Source organism: Oncorhynchus masou, chromosome 24 (assembly GCF_036934945.1).
Source record: "Oncorhynchus masou masou isolate Uvic2021 chromosome 24, UVic_Omas_1.1, whole genome shotgun sequence".
In the NCBI taxonomy this organism is placed as follows: domain Eukaryota; kingdom Metazoa; phylum Chordata; class Actinopteri; order Salmoniformes; family Salmonidae; genus Oncorhynchus; species Oncorhynchus masou.
In genome coordinates, this window is record NC_088235.1 from 2,572,161 (window position 1) to 2,591,754 (window position 19,594).

Below are 19,594 nucleotides of genomic sequence, written 5' to 3' on the forward strand. Positions count from 1 at the left end.
CAACACAATGGGACTGAACCAGGGGGATATTTACTGTCTAACATACTGCATATCAACACAATGGGACTGAAACAGGGGGATATTTACTGTCTAACATACTGCATATCAACACAATGGGATATTTACTGTCTAACATACCGCATATCAACACAATGGGACTGAACCAGGGGGATATTTACTGTCTAACATACTGCATATCAACACAATGGGATATTTACTGTCTAACATACTGCATATCAACACAATGGGACTGAACCAGGGGGATATTTACTGTCTAACATACTGCATATCAACACAATGGGACTGAACCAGGGGGATATTTACTGTCTAACATACTGCATATCAACACAATGGGATATTTACTGTCTAACATACCGCATATCAACACAATGGGACTGAACCAGGGGATATTTACTGTCTAACATACTGCATATCAACACAATGGGACTGAACCAGGGGGATATTTACTGTCTAACATACTGCATATCAACACAATGGGATATTTACTGTCTAACATACTGCATATCAACACAATGGGACTGAACCAGGGGGATATTTACTGTCTAACACACTGCATATCAACACAATGGGACTGAACCAGGGGGATATTTACTGTCTAACATACCGCATATCAATGGGACTGAACCAGGGGGATATTTACTGTCTAACATACTGCATATCAACACAATGGGACTGAACCTGGTGGATATATACTGTCTAACATACTGCATATCAACACAATGGGATATTTACTGTCTAACATACTGCATAACACCACAATGGGACTGAACCAGGGGGATATTTACTGTCTAACATACTGCATATCAACACAATGGGATATTTACTGTCTAACATACTGCATATCAACACAATGGGATATTTACTGTCTAACATACCGCATATCAACACAATGGGATATTTACTGTCTAACATACTGCATATCAACACAATGGGACTGAACCAGGGGGATATTTACTGTCTAACATACTGCATATCAACACAATGGGACTGAACCAGGGGGATATTTACTGTCTAACATACTGCATATCAACACAATGGGACTGAACCAGGGGGATATTTACTGTCTAACATACTGCATATCAACACAATGGGATATTTACTGTCTAACATACTGCATATCAACACAATGGGATATTTACTGTCTAACATACTGCATATCAACACAATGGGACTGAACCAGGGGGATATTTACTGTCTAACATACTGCATATCAACACAATGGGACTGAACCAGGGGGATATTTACTGTCTAACATACTGCATATCAACACAATGGGATATTTACTGTCTAACATACTGCATATCAACACAATGGGATATTTACTGTCTAACATACTGCATATCAACACAATGGGATATTTACTGTCTAACATACTGCATAACAACACAATGGGATATTTACTGTCTAACATACCGCATATCAACACAATGGGATATTTACTGTCTAACATACTGCATATCAACACAATGGGATATTTACTGTCTAACATACCGCATGTCAACACAATGGGACTGAACCAGGGGGATATTTACTGTCTAGCATACTGCATAACAATGGGACTGAACCAGGGGGATATTTACTGTCTAACATACTGCATATCAACACAATGGGATATTTAATGTCTAACATACTGCATATCAACACAATGGGACTGAACCAGGGGATATTTACTGTCTAACATACTGCATATCAACACAATGGGATATTTACTGTCTAACATACTGCATATCAACACAATGTGATATTTACTGTCTTACATACTGCATATCAACACAATGGGACTGAACCAGGGGGATATTTACTGTCTAACATACTGCATATCAACACAATGGGACTGAACCAGGGGGATATTTACTGTCTAACACACTGTATAACAATGGGACTGAACCAGGGGGATATTTACTGTCTAACATACCGCATATCAACACAATGGGATATTTACTGTCTAACATACTGCATATCAACACAATGGGACTGAACCAGGGGATATTTACTGTCTAACACACTGTATAACAATGGGACTGAACCAGGGGGATATTTACTGTCTAACATACCGCATATCAACACAATGGGATATTTACTGTCTAACATACTGCATATCAACACAATGGGATATTTACTGTCTAACATACCGCATATCAACACAATGGGACTGAACCTGGTGGATATTTACTGTCTAGCATACTGCATATCAACACAATGGGACTGAACCAGGGGGATATTTACTGTCTAACATACTGCATATCAACACAATGGGATATTTACTGTCTAACATACCGCATATCAACACAATGGGACTGAACCAGGGGGATATTTACTGTCTAACATACCGCATATCAACACAATGGGATATTTACTGTCTAACATACTGCATATCAACACAATGGGATATTTACTGTCTAACATACTGCATATCAACACAATGGGACTGAACCTGGTGGATATTTACTGTCTAACATACTGCATATCAACACAATGGGATATTTACTGTCTAACATACTGCATAACACCACAATGGGACTGAACCAGGGGGATATTTACTGTCTAACATACTGCATATCAACACAATGGGATATTTACTGTCTAACATACTGCATATCAACACAATGGGATATTTACTGTCTAACATACCGCATATCAACACAATGGGATATTTACTGTCTAACATACTGCATATCAACACAATGGGACTGAACCAGGGGATATTTACTGTCTAACATACTGCATATCAACACAATGGGACTGAACCAGGGGGATATTTACTGTCTAACATACTGCATATCAACACAATGGGACTGAACCAGGGGGATATTTACTGTCTAACATACTGCATATCAACACAATGGGATATTTACTGTCTAACATACTGCATATCAACACAATGGGATATTTACTGTCTAACATACTGCATATCAACACAATGGGACTGAACCAGGGGGATATTTACTGTCTAACATACTGCATATCAACACAATGGGACTGAACCAGGGGGATATTTACTGTCTAACATACTGCATATCAACACAATGGGATATTTACTGTCTAACATACTGCATATCAACACAATGGGATATTTACTGTCTAACATACTGCATATCAACACAATGGGACTGAACCAGGGGGATATTTACTGTCTAACATACTGCATATCAACACAATGGGATATTTACTGTCTAACATACTGCATATCAACACAATGGGATATTTACTGTCTAACATACTGCATATCAACACAATGGGATATTTACTGTCTAACATACTGCATAACAACACAATGGGATATTTACTGTCTAACATACCGCATATCAACACAATGGGATATTTACTGTCTAACATACTGCATATCAACACAATGGGATATTTACTGTCTAACATACCGCATGTCAACACAATGGGACTGAACCAGGGGGATATTTACTGTCTAGCATACTGCATAACAATGGGACTGAACCAGGGGGATATTTACTGTCTAACATACTGCATATCAACACAATGGGATATTTAATGTCTAACATACTGCATATCAACACAATGGGACTGAACCAGGGGGATATTTACTGTCTAACATACTGCATATCAACACAATGGGATATTTACTGTCTAACATACTGCATATCAACACAATGTGATATTTACTGTCTTACATACTGCATATCAACACAATGGGACTGAACCAGGGGGATATTTACTGTCTAACATACTGCATATCAACACAATGGGACTGAACCAGGGGGATATTTACTGTCTAACACACTGTATAACAATGGGACTGAACCAGGGGGATATTTACTGTCTAACATACCGCATATCAACACAATGGGATATTTACTGTCTAACATACTGCATATCAACACAATGGGACTGAACCAGGGGGATATTTACTGTCTAACACACTGTATAACAATGGGACTGAACCAGGGGGATATTTACTGTCTAACATACCGCATATCAACACAATGGGATATTTACTGTCTAACATACTGCATATCAACACAATGGGATATTTACTGTCTAACATACCGCATATCAACACAATGGGACTGAACCTGGTGGATATTTACTGTCTAGCATACTGCATATCAACACAATGGGACTGAACCAGGGGGATATTTACTGTCTAACATACTGCATATCAACACAATGGGATATTTACTGTCTAACATACCGCATATCAACACAATGGGACTGAACCAGGGGGATATTTACTGTCTAACATACCGCATATCAACACAATGGGATATTTACTGTCTAACATACTGCATATCAACACAATGGGATATTTACTGTCTAACATACTGCATATCAACACAATGGGACTGAACCAGGGGGATATTTACTGTCTAACATACTGCATATCAACACAATGGGATATTTACTGTCTAACATACTGCATATCAACACAATGGGACTGAACCAGGGGGATATTTACTGTCTAGCATACTGCATATCAACACAATGGGACTGAACCAGGGGGATATTTACTGTCTAACAAACTGCATAACAATGGGACTGAACCAGGGGGATATTTACTGTCTAGCATACTGCATATCAACACAATGGGACTGAACCAGGGGGATATTTACTGTCTAACATACTGCATATCAACACAATGGGACTGAACCAGGGGGATATTTACTGTCTAACATACTGCATAACAACACAATGGGACTGAACCAGGGGGATATTTACTGTCTAGCATACTGCATATCAACACAATGGGACTGAACCAGGGGGATATTTACTGTCTAACATACCGCATATCAACACAATGGGATATTTACTGTCTAACATACTGCATATCAACACAATGGGACTGAACCAGGGGGATATTTACTGTCTAACATACTGCATAACAACACAATGGGACTGAACCAGGGGGATATTTACTGTCTAACATACTGCATATCAACACAATGGGACTGAACCAGGGGGATATTTACTGTCTAACATACTGCATATCAACACAATGGGACTGAACCAGGGGGATATTTACTGTCTAACATACTGCATAACAATGGGACTGAACCAGGGGGATATTTACTGTCTAACATACCGCATATCAACACAATGGGACTGAACCAGGGGGATATTTACTGTCTAACATACTGCATAACAATGGGACTGAACCAGGGGGATATTTACTGTCTAACATACTGCATATCAACACAATGGGACTGAACCAGGGGGATATTTACTGTCTAACATACTGCATATCAACACAATGGGACTGAACCAGGGGGATATTTACTGTCTAACATACTGCATATCAACACAATGGGACTGAACCAGGGGGATATTTACTGTCTAACATACTGCATATCAACACAATGGGACTGAACCAGGGGGATATTTACTGTCTAACACACTGTATAACAATGGGACTGAACCAGGGGGATATTTACTGTCTAACATGCTGCATATCAACACAATGGGACTGAACCAGGGGGATATTTACTGTCTAACATACTGCATAACAACACAATGGGACTGAACCAGGGGGATATTTACTGTCTAACACACTGCATATCAACACAATGGGACTGAACCAGGGGGATATTTACTGTCTAGCATACTGCATATCAACACAATGGGACTGAACTTTATTTATTTAACGAGGCAAGTCAGTGTTTACAATGACGGCCTGCACCAGCAAAACCTGGACGATGCTGGGACAATTGGGCACCGCCCTATGGGACACAGCCTGGATTCGAACCAGAGACTGTAGTGAACGTATCAGATGCAGTGCCTTAGACAGCTGTGCCACTCGGGAAGTAAGAGTGGGCCCTGACCTCTGATCAGAGTTTAATTTGCTACATGGAACAGTAGAGTTGAGTTAACAGTGGGCCCTGACCTCTGATACCGGTCCTGCTCCAGACCTAATCTAGAACACTTGATCCTAATAATTAAGTAGAATCAGGTAACTACAGTTGGAGTGAAAACCTACAGGAGGGCCTCTCTCCAGGAACAGGGTTGGAGTGAAAACCTACAGGAGGGCCTCTCTCCAGGAACAGGGTTGGAGTGAAAACCTACAGGAGGGTCTCTCTCCAGGAACAGGGTTGGAGTGAAAACCTACACGAGGGTAGCTCTCCAGGAACAGGGTTGGAGTGAAAACCTACACGAGGGTAGCTCTCCAGGAACAGGGTTGGAGTGAAAACCTACAGGAGGGTCTCTCTCCAGGAACAGAGTTGGAGTGAAAACCTACAGGAGGGTAGCTCTCCAGGAACAGGGTTGAAGGCCCTGGTATAGGATATGACTCACGTGGAACTTGCATGGCGCAGCGAGTTGTGGGTTGGACCCGCCTATTGTGTCTCTGAAGCAGTCAGTGAAGGGTAGTAACAGACCCATGGCCAGAATCCGAGAACACAGCTTCTCAGCTTCCTCTGGCTGGGCATCTTCCTGTTGTAGGAACAACTTCTCTAGGAGAGTACGACCTGGAGGTAGAGAGAGAGACATCAATATTACTAGTCTAACAACTTCTCTAGGAGAGTACGACCTGGAGGTAGAAAGAGAGAGAGAGACATCAATATTACTAGTCTAACAACTTCTCTAGGAGAGTACGACCAGGAGTTAGAGACATCAATATTACTACAGTCTAACAATTTCTCTAGGAGAGTACGACCTGGAGGTAGAGAGACACATCAATATTACTACAGTCTAACAACTTCTCTAGGAGAATACGACCTGGAGGTAGAGAGAGAGAGACATCAATATTACTACAGTCTAACAACTTCTCTAGGAGAGTACGACCAGGAGGTAGTAAGAGAGAGAGAGAGAGAGAGAGAGAGAGAGACATCAATATTACTACAGTCTAACAACTTCTCTAGCAGAGTACGACCAGGAGTTCAACATCAATATTACTACAGTAGACCTGGAGTCAACCAGACATACATGTGTGTTATATATATATATTTTTTTAAACACGTCCCTTTTGCAGGACCCTGTCTTTCAAAGATCGTAAAAATAACGATCGTAAAAATAAAGATCGTAAAAAATAACTTCACAGATCTTCATTGTAAAGGGTTTAAACACGGTTTTCCATGCTTGTCCAATGAACCATAAACCATTAATGAACATGCACCTGTGGAATGGACGTTAAGACACTAACATCTTAGAGACTGTACGCAAATAAGATCACAGTTATGAAAACTTAGGACACTAAAGAGGCCTTTCTACTGACTGAAAAACACCAAAAGAAAGATGCCCAGGGTCCCTGCTCATCTGCGTGAATGTGCCATAGGCATGCTGCAAGGAGGCATGAGGACTGCAGATGTGGCCTGGGCAATAAATTGCAATGTCCGTACTGTGAGACACCTAAGACAGCGCTACAGGGAGACAGGACGTACAGCTGATCGTCCTCGCAGTGGCAGACCACGTGTAACAACACCTGCACAGGATCAGTACATCTGAACATCACACCTGCGGGACAGGTACAGGATGGCAATAACAACTGCCCGAGTTACACCAGGAACACACAATCCCGCCATCAGTGCTCAGACTGTCCGCAATGGGCTGAGAGAGGCTGGACGTAGGGCTTGTAGGCCTGTTGTAAGGCAGGTCCTCACCAAACATCACTGGCAACAGCATCGTCTATGGGCACAATCCCACCATTGCTGGACCAGACAGGACTGGCAAAAAGTGCTCTTCACTGACGAGTCTCGGTTTTGTCTCACCAGGTGTGATGGTCGGATTTACGTTTATCGTCAAAGGAATGAGTGTTACACCGAGGCCTGTACTCTGGAGCGAGATCGATTTGGAGGTGGAGGGTCCGTCATGGTCTGGGGCGGTGTGTCACAGCATCAGACTGAGCTTGTTGTCATAGCCGGCAATCTCAACGCTGTGCTTTACAGGGAAGACATCCTCCTCCCTCATGTGGTACCCTTCCTGCAGGCTCATCCTGACATGACCCTCCAGCATGACAATGCCACCAGCCATTCTGCTCGTTCTGTGTGTGATTTCCTACACGACAGGAATGTCAGTGTTCTGCCATGGCCAGCGAAGAGCCCGGATATAAATCCCATTGAGCACTTTTGGGACCTGTTGGATCGGAGGGTGAGGGCTAGGGCCTGTCATGACGTTGGCCTGGGGGTAGGTTTATGACAGTCAAATACCTCTCCCCCCTTTTTCCTCGCTCTACCCTACTGAGGTTCCATTTGAAAACCCCTTGGTTAACAGAGATTCTGGGAACATCAGAAGGTGGGGGGAAATGAACTATATTCTGGTAATCCGACCAATTGAACATATGCGGTGGTACTTAATGAATATAATGTCAGTTCGGTTGTCATCTGAGACATTCTCATCAATGATAGGATGACAAACTCTACAGTGGAAAGTCCGCACTTTGTAGTTATCAAATTCACATGGAATTGTTATTCAATTTAAATGTTTGAATATAAAATGATGGGTGAAAAGATTAAATGTAATTTGTTTGTAAATGAGAGATTTGGGTTTTCATAAGGTTAGGGCTCAGCTCAATCAGTGACCCCTGTGAAGAGACATGGGCTGTAAACTATCAAAACACACACTTCTCCCGCCACTGTATAAAGCCTTGACGAAAATGTAACCTGTTCCGAGGATGTGAGGACGACAGTCCATACGTTAAAAGGACGAACATGTCCTGTTCCAGGTACATTAGGATGACGATCCAATGTCTGAATGGTTCAGATAACTACAGAACGAAGCCAACCTCAGCGTGAGCTTTGGTTGCGAATGGTATGAACTTTGAACTCTTCTTCACTACAGAAGTGAAACCTCCTAGCCGTTGAGTTAGCAACAGCAGCTGAAAACATGGCCTAGGAAAGAATAGACAGAGTAAAGGTTCTAGAGCCATCCCGCCTAAAGGTTCTAGAGCCATCACGCCTAAAGTTTCTAGAGCCATCCCGCCTAAAGGTTCTAGAGCCATCCCACCTAAAGGATTTTAGGATGGTGGAGGAGCCTGGAATGGAAGAACACACTGTATATAGAGAGGCACATTCTCTGAAGGATAACATCCTTATACCAGAAACCCAAAAGTCAAAATGGCAACCAGCCACATGGTGGTATCGACATGCATTTTAACACGAGCACAAACAAACAAAGTGAATGGATAAACAAGGCTCTAGTTATGTCCTCTCCTCTGTCATCAGTCCTGTCTGTCTCCAGTTCAGTAGAGCTGTTGAACCAACAGGGCTAATTATATTACAGCTGGCCCGTTAGTTAATATGGACAGAACTAATGAATGGCCTTTTAAAAAACAACACCACTGGTTGTCATGACACCCAAGCTACATCTGAAAATGGCACCCTGTTCCCTATGTAGTGCACTACATTTGACCAGAACTCATAGGGTTCCAGTCAACAGTAGTGCTCTATGAAGGGAATAGGGCTCTGGTCAACAGTAGTGCTCTATGTAGGGAATAGGGCTCTGGTCAACAGTAGTGTTCTATATAGGGAATAGGGCTCTGGTCAACAGTAGTGTTCTATATAGGGAATAGGGCTCTGGTCAACAGTAGTGTTCTATATAGGGAATAGGGCTCTGGTCAACAGTAGTGTTCTATATAGGGAATAGGGCTCTGGTCAACAGTAGTGTTCTATATAGGGAATAGGGCTCTGGTCAACAGTAGTGTTCTATATAGGGAATAGGGCTCTGGTCAACAGTAGTGTTCTATATAGGGAATAGGGCTCTGGTCAACAGTAGTGTTCTATATAGGGAATAGGGCTCTGGTCAACAGTAGTGTTCTATATAGGGAATAGGGCTCTGGTCAACAGTAGTGTTCTATATAGGGAATAGGGCTCTGGTCAACAGTAGTGTTCTATATAGGGAATAGGGCTCTGGTTAACAGTGTTCTATATATGGAATAGGGGGCCATTAGAGACTAAGTGACAATAAGACTACTAAAGAGGCAATGATGCATGGCCTATCTTCACCCCTGGTTGTCATGACACCCCAATATTATGGGATATGATCTGGAGCCTACCAATATAGGCCTTTCAGATAGAATTGTATGACGTAGAGCAGATCGACTGTCAGAGAGAATAGGGAATCATTCCATCAGATCCTTTCATTGTATTTCTATCTACAGTTCAGAACATGTCATCACTAAATTCCCCACTGGTGAGCAGCATTTTGGCTCGCTGCTGAAGTAGCTACACCCCTCCTGAAGTAATTCAAAGACACCCATTCTGAGGATTAGAGTCAGAATATAATTTTACAGTAAGCTGGCAGGAGAAGAGGGGAGGGGGAGAGAGGGAGGGAAGGAGGGAGAAGGAACAGAAGAAGGGAGTAGAACAGATTTAGAGAGGAGCAGTTCTAATATTAGAGGGGTGAGTAAAAGGGCTGCTCATGAACTGTGTGATGACACACGCTCCGACGGGTGGAGACCGCCAGTGAAACGCTCCGCCGGGTGGAGCCCGCCAGTGAAACGCCATGACGGGTGGAGACCGCCAGTGAAACGCCATGACGGGTGGAGACCGCCAGTGAAACGCTCCGCCGGGTGGAGACCGCCAGCGGAAACGCTCCGCCGGGTGGAGACCGCCAGCGGAAACCCTCCGCCGGGTGGAGACCGCCAGCGAAAACCCTCCGCCGGGTGGAGACCGCCAGCGAAAACCCTCCGACGGGTGGAGACCGCCAGCGAAACCCTCCGACGGGTGGAGACCGCCAGCGAAACCCTCCGACGGGTGGAGACCGCCAGCGAAACCCTCCGACGGGTGGAGACCGCCAGCGAAACCCTCCGACGGGTGGAGACCGCCAGCGAAACCCTCCGACGGGTGGAGACCGCCAGCAACCCTCCGACGGGTGGAGACAGAAACCCTCCGACGGGTGGAGACCGCCAGCGAAACCCTCCGACGGGTGGAGACCGCCAGTTAAAGACGGGTGGAGAACAAACCCTCCGACGGGTGGAGACCGACTAACCCTCCGACGGGTGGAGACCGGTAAGCGAAACCCTCCGACGGGTGGAGACAGCCAGCGAAACCCTCCGGACGGGTGGAGACCGCCAGCGAAACCCTCCGACGGGTGGAGACAGCCAGCGAAACCCTCCGACGGGTGGAGACCGCCAGCGAAACCCTCCGACGGGTGGAGACCGCCAGCGAAACCCTCCGACGGGTGGAGACCGCCAGCGAAACCCTCCGACGGGTGGAGACCGCCAGCGAAACGCCATGACGGGTGGAGACCGCCAGCGAAACCCTCCGCCGGGTGGAGACCGCCAGCGAAACCCTCCGACGGGTGGAGACCGCCAGCGAAACGCCATGACGGGTGGAGACCGCCAGCGAAACGCCATGACGGGTGGAGACCGCCAGCGAAACCCTCCGCCGGGTGGAGACAGCCAGCGAAACGCTCCGACGGGTGGAGACCGCCAGTGAAACGCTCCAATGACAACAGACTGAAGGGTCCTTCTCCAACAATGCAGTTAAAGATAACAAATACAGTGACTAACGAACAACACGGCTATACACAGGGAGTACCAGGTAACAACACGGCTATACACAGGAAGTACCAGGTAACAACACGGCTATACACAGGGAGTACCAGGTAACAACACGGCTATACACAGGAAGTACCGGGTAACAACACGGCTATACACAGGGAGTACCGGGTAACAACACGGCTATACACAGGGAGTACCAGGTAACAACACGGCTATACACAGGGAGTACCGGGTAACAACACGGCTATACACAGGGAGTACCGGGTAACAACACGGCTATACACAGGGAGTACCAGGTAACAACACGGCTATACACAGGGAGTACCGGGTAACAACACGGCTATAGACAGGGAGTACCGGGTAACAACACGGCTATACACAGGGAGTACCGGGTAACAACACGGCTATACACAGGAGTACCAGGTAACAACACGGCTATACACAGGGAGTACCAGGTAATAACACGGCTATACACAGGGAGTACCAGGTAACAACATGGCTATACACAGGGAGTACCAGGTAACAACACGGCTATACACAGGAGTACCGGGTAACAACACGGCTATACACAGGGAGTACCGGGTAACAACACGGCTATACACAGGGAGTACCGGGTAACAACACGGCTATACACAGGAGTACCGGGTAACAACACGGCTATACACAGGAGTACCGGGTAACAACACGGCTATACACAGGGAGTACCGGGTAACAACACGGCTATACACAGGGAGTACCGGGTAACAACACGGCTATACACAGGGAGTACCGGGTAACAACACGGCTATACACAGGGAGTACCGGGTAACAAGTGTAACAGGGAGTACCGGGTAACAACATTTATACACAGGGAGTACCGGGTAACAACACGGCTATACACAGGGAGTACCGGGTAACAACACGGCTATACACAGGGAGTACCGGGTAACAACACGGCTATACACAGGGAGTACCGGGTAACAACACGGCTATACACAGGGAGTACCTGACGCCTATACACAGGGAGTACCGGGTAACAACACGGCTATACACAGGGAGTACCAGGTAACAACACGGCTATACACAGGGAGTACCGGGTAACAACACGGCTATACACAGGGAGTACCGGGTAACAACACGGCAAACTGTGCGATACACAGGGAGTGCCGGGTAACAACACGGCTATACACAGGGAGTACCGGGTAACAACACGGCTATACACAGGGAGTACCGGGTAACAACACGGCTATACACAGGGAGTACCGGGTAACAACACGGCTATACACAGGGAGTACCGGGTAACAACACGGCTATACACAGGGAGTACCGGGTAACAACACGGCTATACACAGGGAGTACCGGGTAACTACACGGCTAACTACAGGAAGTACCAGGTAACTACACGGCTAACTACAGGAAGTACCAGGTAACTACACGGCTAACTACAGGAAGTACCAGGTAACTACACGGCTAACTACAGGAAGTACCAGGTAACTACACGGCTAACTACAGGAAGTACCAGGTAACTACACGGCTAACTACACGGCTATAGACAGGAAGTACCTGGTAATAACACGGCTATAGACCGGAAGTACCAGGTAATAACACGGCTATAGACAGGAAGTACCAGGTAACAACACGGCTATATACAGGAAGTACCAGGTAATAACACTGCTATATACAGGGAGTACCAGGTAATAACATGGCTATATACAGGAAGTACCTGGTAATAACATGGTTATAGACAGGAAGTACCAGGTAATAACACGGTTATAGACAGGAAGTACCAGGTAATAACACGGCTATAGACAGGAAGTACCAGGTAATAACACGGCTATAGACAGGAAGTACCAGGTAACAACACGGCTATATACAGGAAGTACCAGGTAATAACATGGTTATAGACAGGAAGTACCAGGTAATAACACGGCTATAGACAGGAAGTACCAGGTAATAACACGGCTATAGACAGGAAGTACCAGGTAACAACACGGCTATATACAGGAAGTACCAGGTAATAACATGGTTATAGACAGGGAGTACCTGGTAATAACATGGCTATATACAGGAAGTACCTGGTAATAACATAGTTATAGACAGGAAGTACCAGGTAATAACATGGTTATAGACAGGAAGTACCAGGTCATAACATGGCTATAGACAGGGAGTACCAGGTAACAACATGGCTATATACGGTGATTGGTCAGCAGTAGGGATTCTTCAAAGAAGTGTTTGTTGTAATTCAATAACAAGAGTAAGTAAGTGCACTTGTTGCTACAGGGTCTCAAGTGTGAAAAATAATATTGACTATTTTCTCTTGTATTTCGAGCAAAGATATTTTAAGTATACAACCTCAGACATGTTATCCCTTGCTAGCCAAGACCTGCAAGGATCATACAATCTGTCTGCTGACGCCTTAAAAGGCACCTCACTTCTATTGATGTAATGCAGCATGAAAGCTCTGTCTGTCACCCCCTCCCCCATACACACCATGCTCTGCACAACACACTCATCACCACGTTGCCATGGTGTTGGCTAAGGGTGTGTGTTCACACCAACAATAAAATGTACTATCCTGGAGCCAAAGCTCACACAGACTACAAATAAATGAACATCTTGTCAGTTGTCAGACTCCTGTATTGTGACATCATCAGAAACCCTTCAGAGACGTAAAACTCATTCCACTGAGGGTCGAGTGTCTGTAGGTTCACTCCTCCCTTGGACTTGGTTGATGAATTAAGGTCAGTGATTAGTAAACAACTCCCCCTCACCTGGTGGTCCAGGTCTGAATTGAATGGAAAGACCAGCAGGCTCTAGGCTCTACATGGAATGAGTTTGACATCCCTGCTTTAAAGCATGAAATATTAACCTTGTCCAGCCAAGACCAGGGACGAGGAGGGACGGACCGACCGACGGGGTCACGTCAAGAGGGAGCGACCGCCCGGGCCGAAGGGACACGTCAGGAGGGAGCGACCGGCCACGTCAGGAGGGGAGAGAGGGAGCGAACGACCGAGGGGTCGACCAACCGAGCGGTCAGGTCAGGAAGGACTCTATCTACTGTCACCCTCTCCAGTAGAAACACGTTTAATTTGGTCCGTCCGAGGGAGAGCTCTTTTCTGTCTTCCATTAGTTCAGAGTTAGAGAGCTGAGGCCCAAAACAAAGATCACTGTCCCTCTTCGCCAACTGACCACAACACATCTCAATAGCCACTGCTGTTTGTTTATGCTAAGTACTTAGAGCACAAATGAACTGTCCAGGCCAAATACTGTCTATCATTCATACTACCGTAGCCACGTCCAGACCGAGTAGTTACCGTAGCCACGTCCAGACCGAGTAGTTACCGTAGCCACGTCCAGACCGAGTAGTTACCGTAGCCACGTCCAGACCGAGTAGTTACCGTAGCCACGTCCAGACCGAGTAGTTACCGTAGCCACGTCCAGACCGAGTAGTTATCGTAGCCACGTCCAGACCGAGTAGTTACCGTAGCCACGTCCAGACCGAGTAGTTACCGTAGCCACGTCTAGACCGAGTAGTTACCGTAGCCACGTCCAGACCGAGTAGTTACCGTAGCCACGTCCAGACCGAGTAGTTACCGTAGCCACGTCCAGACCGAGTAGTTACCGTAGCCACGTCCAGACCGAGTAGTTACCGTAGCCACGTCCAGACCGAGTAGTTACCGTAGCCACGTCTAGACCGAGTAGTTACCTACACTGTAGTACCAGAACAGCAGCTAGCCTACACACTGTAGTACCAGAACAGCAGCTAGCCTACACTGTAGTACCACAACAGCAGCTAGCCTACACACTGTAGTACCAGAACAGCAGCTAGCCTACACTGTAGTACCAGAACAGCAGCTAGCCTACACTGTAGTACCAGAACAGCAGCTAGCCTACACTGTAGTACCACAACAGCAGCTAGCCTACACTGTAGTACCAGAACAGCAGCTAGCCTACACACTGTAGTACCACAACAGCAGCTAGCCTACACTGTAGTACCACAACAGCAGCTAGCCTACACACTGTAGTACCACAATAGCAGCTAGCCTACACACTGTAGTACCACAACAGCAGCTAGCCTACACTGTAGTACCACAACAGCAGCTAGCCTACACTGTAGTACCACAACAGCAGCTAGCCTACACTGTAGTACCACAACAGCAGCTAGCCTACACTGTAGTACCACAACAGCAGCTAGCCTACACTGTAGTACCACAACAGCAGCTAGACTACACTGTAGTACCACAACAGCAGCTAGCCTACACTGTAGTACCACAACAGCAGCTAGCCTACACTGTAGTACCACAACAGCAGCTAGCCTACACACTGTAATACCAGAACAGCAGCTAGCCTACACTGTAGTACCAGAACAGCAGCTAGCCTACACACTGTAGTCCCAGAACAGCAGCTAGCCTACACACTGTAGTCCCAGAACAGCAGCTAGCTTACACACTGTAGTCCCACAACAGCAGCTAGCCTACACACTGTAATACCAGAACAGCAGCTAGCCTACACTGTAGTACCAGAACAGCAGCTAGCCTACACACTGTAGTCCCAGAACAGCAGCTAGCCTACACACTGTAGTCCCACAACAGCAGCTAGCCTACACACTGTAGTACCAGAACAGCAGCTAGCCTACACAGAACAGCTGATGCAGGACGACGCTCTTAACCTTTATTTAACGAGGCAAGCCAGTAAATTTAAGAACAAATTCTTATTTACAATGACGGCCTACCGGGTGGACAGTGGGTTAACTGCCTTGTTCAGGGGCAGAACGACAGATTTTTACCTTTTCAGCTCGGGGATTCGATCACAGGCCCAACGCTCTAACCAATAGACTACCTGCCGCTTATACAGAGCGGATTTTGAAGGAGGCCTTTGGAGAGTCCCTGTGAAAATAAAGGAATAAAACTCACCGGTGAAGATGTCGTGGAAGCTACAGGTAGACACGTGTCCGGTGGAGGATCTCCGTGTGGCACACAGGGGCTGACTGCCCCCCCTCAGCCTGTCCTCCGACCCTCCGTACCCCTCCAGGTAGTCTGCTGATCCTGCCTTGATGGGGAGCTCCCTGTCCAGCTCCTCGGTCCAGTCCGCGGACCAGCTGAGGGGACCGGCGATGCTGTGGGAGCGCTGTCGTCTAACCCGCCACTTCTCCGTGCGGTGTCCCAGGTCGTGGCAGCGCTGGCGGAACAAGGGGCTCCGTGAGGGCGAGGTGCCTGGGGAGCCAGAGAGTTGCCTGGTGGTGGTCTTGATGTAAGAAGGGTAAATGGGAGGGTAGGGTTTGACTGTGGGGCTGGTGCCTGAGGAAGAGTGGTTGTAGGATGGAAGGGTGGAGGTCAGGGTGGACTTGAGGAGACGCATGGCCAGGCTCGGGCTCTCCTGAGAGGGCCAAGGGGAGAAGGACACGCTGCTCTTCCTTCTCTGGGTGATCAGAGGGTCGTCGGCAGGCTCAGAGCACCTCAGATCCCCCCCTGCTAAGACACTCCAGGGACTCAACGCTGACTGCAGCCCCCACCCCTGCCCCCACCCAGTCCCCCACCCTCCCCTCTTCCTCGGAGGCATTGCCAGAGCTCAGGTCTATGTCCTCGTGGCTCGTGGTCGCATCACTGTGACTAAGGCTCTCGGCTGACAGGGGGGGCATGTCCAGGTCATTCTCCTCCTCCTCCTCCCCTTCCTCCACCTCCTCCAACACCTCCTTCTCCTCTCTGAGAGGAGACTCCACAGCGCTCTCAAAGGAGGCTGTGAGGTCTGGGAAGCTAGTAGCGCTGGTTGTCTTGGTAACGTGGCCGTTCGTCTGGGCAGTGGGGGGCTGAGAGGGGGGCTGAGTGTTAACGTTAACCTCCTGGCAGCTCAATGCCTCCTCCGCCTGCTCCTCCTCCTGCTCCTTTGTCCCAGAGAAAGAGGAGGAGGCACAAAAGGCTGGTTCTGTTTCAGCCCCTCTCAGCTCCCAGTTGAGTTTCTCTGTAGCAGTGGTAGCTCCCCTCTCCTCCTCCACCGCCTCCTCCCCCCCATCCAGGGACAGAGACAGTTTAGAAAGCAGGCCATTCTCCTGGCCAGTGACGGGGGCTGCCTCTGGGGCAGTGAGAGGCTCCGGTGGGGGGGGTTGTTCAGTGGGACTGGGGGTAGTTATAACCTCGTCAGACCTCTGTTTCCTCCACCCTCCTCCCCAACCGAGCTCTTCACTCAGCTCAGCGGTGGAGATAATCACCCCCCGCTGTAGTCTAATAGCCTGCTGGATGTCGGCTAGCAGGTCCTCTTGTTCTGCAGCTGAGTGAAAGCTATAGATGTCCGGGTCTGAACCAGAGCTGCTCCTCTTTCTCTGTTCAACCTCCCCCTGCCGGTCTGGAGCAGTGTCCGCGGTCGCCCCCGTGGGCTGCCGGCTCTCCCCCGTGATACAACCATGACTCCTAGCACCATGCCCATCACCAGGCTCTGCTGGTCCCTCGGTGTCAGATTGTCCCAGCTCGTCAGCTGACAGAGAGAGATCTGGTGTTTTGGTTTGAGCAGAGTGAGCAGAGTCCAGCTCGTTCTGAGACGACAACACATCCTCCCTGGATCCCCCTGTCGATCCCTTCCCCTTTAGATTCTTCCTCTTCCTGATAGAGAACACAGAGGATTTAGACTCCTTCTTATTCTTCTTCTCGTCTCCTCCTTTGCCATGTTTTCCGTGGGATTTCTTGCAGTGGTGAAATCCTTTGTTTGTGCCGTCAGTGTGCCGGGGCTCCCCGGTGGTATGGTCTGCTGTGTCCTGTCCGTATCCGTCCTCTTTCACCTTCTTCTGCTTCCCCTCCTGGTTCCCCATGATGCCGAATCTCAGCCTCCACTTCTGTCTGGCGCCGAGACTCAGGCCATGTCTTTGAAAACAGCTGCCATTTTCTCTGCTGCTCCTCCGTCTACGTCTGCGTAGCTGCTGCGAGGCTGTGATGCTGATTTCCCGTGACGATGAGAGAAGCAGTGATGATGATGATGCGAAGACGACGCACGCCTGCTCTCGCTCTCCTCCTCCCTGCGCCAGTGCGATATCTCCCTTCTCTTCTCCCTCCCCTCCCTGCTCGATTTCTCCCCCTCCTCCCTGCAGCCTCTTTCCATGCGCGTGCACCTGCTCTCTCTCTGCCGTCTCACTCTCCTCCTCTCCATCTGCTGCTCTGCATAATGTGCTGAGCCGAGCAGGGCTGGAGGAAGAGAAACAGCCTTCAGAAACAACAGTAGAAGAGGTCTCCGCCGGCAGCCTCTTCGTCGGGGGTAGAGAAAACCATGGCTGGTGAGATGGGTACTGGTGGGGCTCTAGGGAGAGGTGGTCGCTGTGACAGCGAGTCTGGCGGGGAGAACGGGTGTTATAAGGACTATAGCGGAGAGTGTGTCTGTTATAGGGGCTGCGGCAGGGAGTCTGGCTGCGGCAGGGGCTGTGTAGGGGAGTGCAGCTGGGAGTGTGGCCATTATAGGGGCTGTGACAGGGAGTCTGACGGGGAGTGTGGTTGTGACGGGGAGTCTGGCTGTTATAGGGGCTGTGACGGGGAGTCTGATGGGGATTGTGTCTGTTTGTATTCATATTGAACAGGCACACAGTTCTCCCTGTGAAAGGAGTCCTGACAATGCTCTCCCTCAGCACAGGGATGTGGTTTTCTATAGTCTGGATGGTGCGCATGGTGAAGTCTTGATGCTGGGGACAGTTCTCCCAGTGATGGTGTCTGGAGAAAAACAGGATACGATAAATATGATTAATTACACTAATTCAATAGTTTGGGGTAACTTCGAAATCACTCCTGTGTTCCAATGGCAGGTTGTGTTAGCCTTTTAAAATGATAAACGTGGATTATCTAACACAACGTGCCATTGGAACACAGGCGTGATGGTTGCCCCCCCCCCCGGGTTGTGCCGTGGCGGAGATCTTTGTGGGCTATACTCGGCCTTGTCTCAGGATGGTAAGTTGGTTGTTGAAGATATCCCTCTTGTGGTGTGGGGGCTGTGCTTTGGCAAAGTGGGTGGGGTTATATCCTGCCTGTTTGGCCCTGTCCAGGGGTATTGTCGTACAGGGTCACAGTGTCTCTTGACCCCTCCTGTCTCAGCCTCCAGTATTTATGCTACAGTAGTTTATGTATCGGGGGGCTAGGGTCAGTCTTATATCTGGAGTACTTCTCCTGTATTATCCGGTGTCCTGTGTGAATTTAAGTATGCTCTCTCTAATTCTCTCTCTCT

The 19,594-nt window shown here is 47.7% G+C and overlaps 1 pseudogene; it reads right to left on the reverse strand.

The window, feature by feature from the left end:
* Positions 1–19,043, reverse strand: part of LOC135513361 (formin-2-like) — a 158,158-nt pseudogene extending 139,115 nt beyond the window's left edge.
* Positions 19,044–19,594: the final 551 nt, after the last annotated feature.